Genomic DNA, 8,440 nt, shown 5'->3' with positions numbered 1-8,440 from the left:
TAATGTCATTATCTTTCATATTTAAGTCTGTAGATCACAGCTGAAGGATACAATGAGATCCAAAGAGCTGTACTTTTACAGTAATACAACATGAAAGTGATTGGGTGTACACCATGAGTAAATGCTCCACACCTTTTCAAACCTCTCTGTTCAAATGTTCTAATTGTGATAATATATTTTGTAACGAGTTTTGAATCATATTTAGTCAAGTCAATATTCATAATTACTAAAAAAATAAAAAAATAAATCCCTTGGAATGAATACAAATTATATAAATGTAAAATGTCAATGTAACCCTATGGAAAAGTGATTTTGACATAGTTCAGATCTTTTTATGGCCATGGTGTCACGGTAGACACATGCTCTGTTCCTTCTAGTCTTGTGTTTATGTTGTGGTGTGAGCGCATGTGGGAAGTGGGCGTGTATGTGTGACATCACCTGATCCACTCCAGCTGATCATCATCATCACCAGCTGCAAGCTATCTCACTCACTCCTTAAATACTCACTGCTGTTCCTTCCATCCTTGTCAGATCGTTGTTTGATGTCGTTCGTGTTGGTGTTCCGGTGTTTGATTCCTGCCTTGTGTTCCTGTGTCTTCGTGTTCATCGTGTCGGAGTTCGTCTGTCTTCTCACCGCCACCTCTTCACTTCACATCACCACGGATCCTGACCATCGAAGTCCCTGCATCACCTTGTACCATCTGCTTGCACTGTCTTTGAGTATTGTCTGAATAAATCTTGCGTTCGCACTTGCTCCCTGTTTCCGTGTTCAGTCATCATGACAGAACGATCTGACCAACCGATGGGAGCAGCGAGCGTTTCTTCAAGTGCGCTGGAGGAATTCATTCACCACAGCGTTAGAAGAATGGATTCTCAACAGAAGGAGATCGGCGACACGGGTCGCGCAGTGCAAGCCTTGGTGATGCAGGTGTCCGAGCTCACCCAGCAGATCCAACGCCTACAGATTCCCACTGCGCCGCCCACACCGGCCGTTCCCCCTACACCACCAGTGAACCCTTCCCAGTCAGAGCCCCGCCTACCAGTTCCAGGACCGTATGCCGGCGAACCAGCTTTTTGCAGAGCGTTTCTCACTCGATGCTCTATGCATTTCGCACTCCAGCCTAATACCTTCAGTACAGAACAGTCAAGAGTGGCGTTCGTGCTGACATTACTGACTGGGAAAGCGGCACTCTGGGGAACGGCGGTGTGGGAGAACCAGAGCCCATGCTGCGCCTCGTTCCAGACCCTCGCAGAGGAGATGAGGAAGGTTTTTGATCGGGCGGTTTCAGGGAGAGAGGCCGCCAGGACATTGGCTGAGCTCCGCCAGGGAGAGAAATCGGTGTCAGATTTCTCTATCGAATTCCGGACGTTGGCGGCGGAGTGCGGCTGGAACGAGGAGGCGCAGTGGGACATGTTCCTGCATGGGTTGGCTGACCACGTCCAGAGGGAGATCTACGCCCTGGATCTTCCAACCTCACTATCTGGACTTATCGATCTGGCGCTGCGGGTGGACGCTCGGCTGTCCAGGGTCGAGCGTCGGGTTCCATCCACTCACCCCAGCGGAGGGTTCAACGAGCCGAGATCCAGCGGCAGGGACGTGGTCAGCCCCGTCTACGATCCCGAGCCCATGCAGGTGGGTCGAGCTCGGCTTTCCCGGGAGGAGAAGGAGAGGCGGAGGTCCCAGGGCCTTTGCCTGTATTGCGGTGGAGCGGGACATTTGGCTTATAATTGCCCGGTAAAAGGCCAAGCCCGATAGTAAACTTGAGGCTACTATCGGGTGGGATCTCCGCCAGGAAGACCTCATCCCCGACATCATCTACCTCCACACTCCTCCCGGTAAGACTAAGATGGTCAGTCCACCAGCACGACTGTCGAGCACTTTTGGATTCTGGGGCCGAAGGTAATTTCATGGACCACACTTTTGCACGGAAACTTCAGATTCCCCTCAAACCCCTCACACACAGAATAGCAGTTCACGCACTCAATGGACAAGACCTTCCCGCCATTTCCCTCACCACGGAGAACCTAACCCTTATTTCTGCTGGCAATCATTCAGAGACTATTTCATTTTACATCATGGATTCACCCCTTGCACCCGTCGTCCTTGGCCATCCCTGGCTCATCCAACACAACCCCCGAGTGGACTGGCACCATAAGACCGTGCTGGAGTGGAGCAAGGAATGTCATAAGTCTTGTCTTGTGTCTGCCTGTTCGTCTGTGCCTGTTTCTGTGTTTCAGGAGGAAACAGGGGATCTGTCTAACGTGCCCGCGGAGTATCTGGACCTGAAGGAAGTGTTCAGTAAGTCTCGTGCTGCTTCTCTCCCTCCGCATCGTCCCTATGACTGTGCCATAGATTTACTGCCAGGTAAGACTCCGCCTAAAGGCAAGTTATATTCACTCTCTGTCCCAGAGAGAGAGGCTATGGAGAAATATATTTCTGATTCTCTAGCAACCAGGTTCATTCGCCCTTCCTCTTCTCCAGCGGGGGCGGGGTTCTTTTTTGTGGGGAAGAAGGACGGTTCTCTGCGACCTTGTATTGATTACCGAGGGTTGAATAACATCACGGTAAAGAATACTTATCCTTTGCCGTTGATGTCCTCCGCCTTTGAGAGGTTGCAGGGAGCGTCCATTTTCACAAAATTGGATTTGCGTAACGCTTATCATTTGGTTCGCATTAGGGAGGGAGATGAGTGGAAAACTGCTTTTAACACCCCTAGGGGGCACTTTGAATATTTGGTTATGCCTTTTGGGCTGTCCAACTCCCCAGCAGTTTTCCAGGCACTGGTCAATGACGTGCTGCGAGATATGATCGATCAGTTCATATATGTCTACCTGGATGACATATTGATTTTTTCATCTTCTCTCCAGGAGCATGTGCAGCACGTTCGACGAGTGCTTCTGAGGTTGCTAGAGAATGGGCTTTTTGTCAAGGCGGAGAAATGCGATTTTCATGCACAGTCTGTCCCTTTTCTAGGATACATCGTCTCGTCTGAGGGGATGCGGATGGACCCTGAGAAGATCAAGGCTGTGGTAGATTGGCCAACCCCGGACTCTCGCAAGGCCCTGCAGAGGTTCCTGGGGTTCGCCAATTTCTACCGGCGTTTTATTCGCAACTTCAGCCAACTAGTCGCACCTCTGACCGCCTTGACTTCCCCCAGAACGGCGTTCAGGTGGTCTGACACAGCCGAGGCTGTGTTTAACAAACTGAAAGGCCGCTTCGTTTCAGCCCCCATCCTCGTAGCCCCTGATTCCTCACGTCAGTTTGTGGTGGAGGTCGACGCGTCAGAGGTGGGAGTAGGAGCAGTGCTGTCCCAACGTTCCCCTTCAGACGACAAGATGCACCCTTGCGCGTTTTTGTCTCATCGGTTGTCCCCGGCTGAGCGTAATTACGACATTGGTAACAGAGAGTTGTTGGCAGTCAAGTTAGCGTTGGAGGAATGGCGCCACTGGTTAGAAGGGTCGGGGGTACCTTTTATCGTCTGGACTGATCACAAGAACCTAGAATACATCAGAACTGCTAAAAGATTGAACTCCAGGCAGGCTCGGTGGGCACTTTTTTTCGGACGTTTTGATTTTTCTCTATCTTACCGTCCGGGTTCCAAGAACATCAAACCCGACGCCTTGTCCCGTATATTTGATTTTTCCGAGCGCCCGGTTACTCCCGAGTGTATTTTGCCCGAAACGCTATTCGTTTCCACACTCTCATGGGAGGTCGAATCGAGGGTCATGAAGGCCCTAGAAGGGGTAACGCCTCCGCCCGGTTGTCCACCGAATCGATTATTTGTGCCAGAGGAATTACGTTCAGACGTCATCCAGTGGGGTCATAGTTCCAACGTGGCTTGCCATCCAGGAGTTAATCGTACTAGTTTTTTAGTCAGGCAACGATTCTGGTGGCCCCGTATGGCTTGCGACATCCACGATTTTGTTTTGGCTTGCTCTGTTTGTGCCACTGGTAAGACTTCTAATCGACCTCCAGATGGGTTACTCCAGCCGCTGCCGGTTCCTTCGAGACCCTGGTCCCACATCGCTCTAGATTTTATCACCGCCCTCCCACCCTCTCAAGGGAACACGGTCGTTTTGACTGTGGTGGACCGGTTCTCGAAGGCAGCCCATTTCATCCCCTTACCCAAATTACCCTCAGCTAAGGAGACGGCGGTTGCGGTCGTAGATCACGTCTTTCGGCTTCATGGCCTCCCGACGGACGTGGTTTCCGACAGGGGACCCCAGTTTGTGTCCAAATTTTGGCAAGAGTTTTGTAGACTTCTGGGGGCGACTGTTAGTCTCTCGTCTGGGTTTCACCCCCAGAGCAATGGTCAGACCGAGAGAGCCAACCAAGATTTGGAGAGGGTGTTGCGATGTTTGGTATCTAAGAATCCTTCCTCATGGAGCCAACAACTTTCTATGGTGGAGTACGCGCACAACACGTTACCAGTGTCGGCCACGGGCCTATCTCCGTTTGAGTGTAGTGTAGGTTACCAGCCACCTATTTTTCCCAGTCTGGAATCCGAGGTTGCGGTCCCCTCTGCTCACGCCTTCGTCCAGAGGTGTCACCGCACCTGGACTAGAGCCCGTGAGACTCTACTCCAGGTGGGGGCGCGCACCAAGGCTAGGGCCGATCGCCACAGGTCTAAGCCTCCGATATACGTCGTGGGTCAAAAAGTGTGGCTTTCTACTAAGAACATTCCTTTGCGCTCCGTCTCTAATAAACTTGCACCCAAATTCATTGGCCCGTTCCCTGTCACTAAGATCATTAGTCCAGTGGCAGTCCGCCTCAAATTACCTCCCGCGTACAGGAGGGTTCATTCCGCCTTTCATGTGTCTAAGATTAAACCCGTGTTTCATTCTCACATTAATCCGCCTGTCCCGGTTCCTCCCCCACCGCGACTCGTAGATGGGGAGACCACATATTCGGTTAATCGCATTCTGGACTCTAGGCGGAGGGGACGCGGATTTCAGTACTTGGTGGACTGGGAAGGTTACGGTCCGGAGGAGAGAAGTTGGGTTCCTGCTAGAGACATAATGGATCACTCCCTTATCGATGACTTCAATCGGCAGGTAAAGGAGCCTGGGAACGCCAGGAGGCGTTCTTAGGAGGAGGGGTACTGTCACGGTAGACACATGCTCTGTTCCTTCTAGTCTTGTGTTTATGTTGTGGTGTGAGCGCATGTGGGAAGTGGGCGTGTATGTGTGACATCACCTGATCCACTCCAGCTGATCATCATCATCACCAGCTGCAAGCTATCTCACTCACTCCTTAAATACTCACTGCTGTTCCTTCCATCCTTGTCAGATCGTTGTTTGATGTCGTTCGTGTTGGTGTTCCGGTGTTTGATTCCTGCCTTGTGTTCCTGTGTCTTCGTGTTCATCGTGTCGGAGTTCGTCTGTCTTCTCACCGCCACCTCTTCACTTCACATCACCACGGATCCTGACCATCGAAGTCCCTGCATCACCTTGTACCATCTGCTTGCACTGTCTTTGAGTATTGTCTGAATAAATCTTGCGTTCGCACTTGCTCCCTGTTTCCGTGTTCAGTCATCATGACACATGGTAAATTAAATATGATTGTTGTTTCTGAATATTAATCCCTAAATTGTCAAATGGTCAAGATTTACATAACCATCAGACCATATTTTAGCAGTCATTCATAAAGAATCCAAGATACCTTCAAAGGCTTTGCTGGATTTTTCTGACAACTGTATATTATTCATATTGCTACAATCTATTTTTCTTTTCTATCTGAATTAACATCAACATCATGCCATCTATAGCTTTTTAAAATACAAGATATTATCAAAGCGGGTTGTGCTCTGGGCCAATAAGATATTTTAAATATTAAACGAACACTTGTATGCAATGATGCATTGAATTGATCAAAAGTGACAGTAAAGACTTTTGCATTTATACAAAAAATATATATATTTCAAACAAATGCTGTTCTCTTTGTATTCATCAAATAATCCTGACAAAAAAAGTTTCAGTTCCCACAAAAATAAAGCAGTACAACTGTTTTAACATCAATAAGAAATGTTTCTTAAGGACCAAATCGGCATATTAGAATTATTTTCTGAAGGATCGTGTGACAATGAAGACGGAAGCAGTGGGTGTTCAAAATTCAGCTTCGCCATCACAGGAATTAATTACATTTAAAAAATATATTAAAATAGATTTTTAATCAAATAAATGCAGCCTTGGTGAGAATAAAATATTTATTTAAAAAATATTGCTTATAGTAGTGTGTATATCAAAAGTATATGCTTTATTTACTTCTACTTTAAGAGTAAATTTGCACATATATGGTACAAAATGAGGGCTTCAATGCTGTACGATTGCATCATAGTACAAAAGTATTCAGAGCAGGAAATGAAATCAGAAACAGGAGGATGATCAGACTAAACATGGTACGCTATATTTAGTAGTACAAATATTGACTATTTGGTGACAATTGTTCAGTTACAGCACAGTGACTTCATGGGGAGAGATGACTAAAAGCGTCTATGCTGTGATGAGTTTATGTAAAAAAAGGAATGCATTTGTTTTTATGTTAATATGCCAGTTCCATAGTCATCACAACAGGGGGCAGATGCCGCTGAGGGTTCAGTTTCCATAGAGACCACACACCAGCATACCTGCCCTGAGCTAGAATTTGTTTATGGTGGTGTGTTTGTGTGTTAGAGCCTGCACTGCTAAACGTGCGCGAGAGAATCCAGGTGTTGCGAGCAGTAATTGAAATATTGATATGGTAAAGCACCTGCCCGCTGTTTGGAAAATGTTTAACACATTTGTTTGCGCATTGCCAGGGGAGTAAAACTATTATCAGCCAAATCATTCAACGTCTCAGCTTCTGATTATGTCATGTAGGGAATTCCTCATATAAATAATATGCCTCATGAGGAATCAGTGTGATAAAAAGTTACATGAAGAAAGATTAGTATTAGCTGGATTACAAAACAGAAAGTTTTAGAAAATTTAAGTAGGCTACTTTTACATATCTATAAGCCACTCTGTCCTCTCAAATAAACAAAATGTTTCATATAATTGAAGTAACACTTTATTTTACAGTGTCCTTGTTACATATGTTAATGTACTTACAATAACAATAAATTATGCATAATTACATGTAACTAACCCTCAACCAAAATCCTAATCCTACCCTTTACATGTAAATTAAGTAATATTACTCAGTACTTACATGTATAATTACACTGTAACACAGACACCTTAAAATAAAGTGTAACCATATTTTCTTTCCAAAATAAGACCAAAATACCCATAAAAGCAACAAGATTTTATAGGCAGAAAGAAAACCATTTTATTACGTTAAAATGTTCCATACAAACAATGCATACACACTAAGTCATATTGCTTTCAGACACAATTTTTTCTATTTTCTTCTCAGAATACTTAAACAACTTTGTAACAAAATGTAAGTACAACATTTATGAAAATATATATCTCTAAACAGGGATCTTCAATCGTGACAATACAAATAATACAATAAACACATTCAATATCAGTATGTGAACTATGTTTTGCAAACATGTATGTAGTTAAAAGTCATTCAAGTTACATAACATATAATATACTGTTCAACTGCTCTCATATCGACACATTCAAATTTACTCTAAAACTGGCATTCCAATATAATAGAGATGGACTTCGTCAATATTTTTAGCAAAGATAACGCATGTTCTTTTTCATAGTTATGCTAGCAAACACAACAAAGCCAGAGAAGTCCATAAAAGTAACGAGTAGGTCACAACACCATTTAACATTCTGAAAACAAATAATAATAATAAAATAAAAAATAAAACTTTGGCAAATATTGTATGATATCTATAGATTATAAACACTTAAGCGGGAGAGGCTAATCCTGAATACTGCTACAGGTTGTGGGTTGTGAATGGGCCAGTATTGTATATGTGTCAGTATTTCCAGAGGTAAACATACAATTTGACGGAATAGCCCTTGAGTTATGGAGAGAAGAGTTTGAATGGGGCATGGCTGATCGTTTTGTTGAAATTACTTTCTTTTGCGACATGCCAGAGAACTGAAGGCAAAAATAGTATAGTTAGCATTCGTGACGCCTATTGAAAGTAAACCTCTGTGAACAACCCGTTTAAAATAAAGTGCAACCACCAAACACTGCCTTGGCAAACACCATTTATAAATAGATTCATAAATATCTCTAAGTCACCTATAACATGAAAGTACAAAGTATTCTTTTTTTTCCAAGCACACATTCAACCTCTACCTCACAAAGAACATAAGCTAACACTAACAAATACACCTTTTTATAAGATGACCCAACTGTTAAGGCGTAGATACTCTTGGTGAGATGCTACACGTGACTCTTCAATAGTGGTTTAATCCTCAAATCAAAACTTGCAATTTGTAGCTTGGTACAGTTGTACCGTCTTTTGATGCAATAACTTATACACTT

The sequence above is a fragment of the Phoxinus phoxinus genome (genome assembly GCF_949152265.1).
Source record: "Phoxinus phoxinus genome assembly, chromosome: 2".
Taxonomy (NCBI): Eukaryota; Metazoa; Chordata; class Actinopteri; order Cypriniformes; family Leuciscidae; genus Phoxinus; species Phoxinus phoxinus.
Note: the sequence above shows the minus strand (reverse complement) of the source record.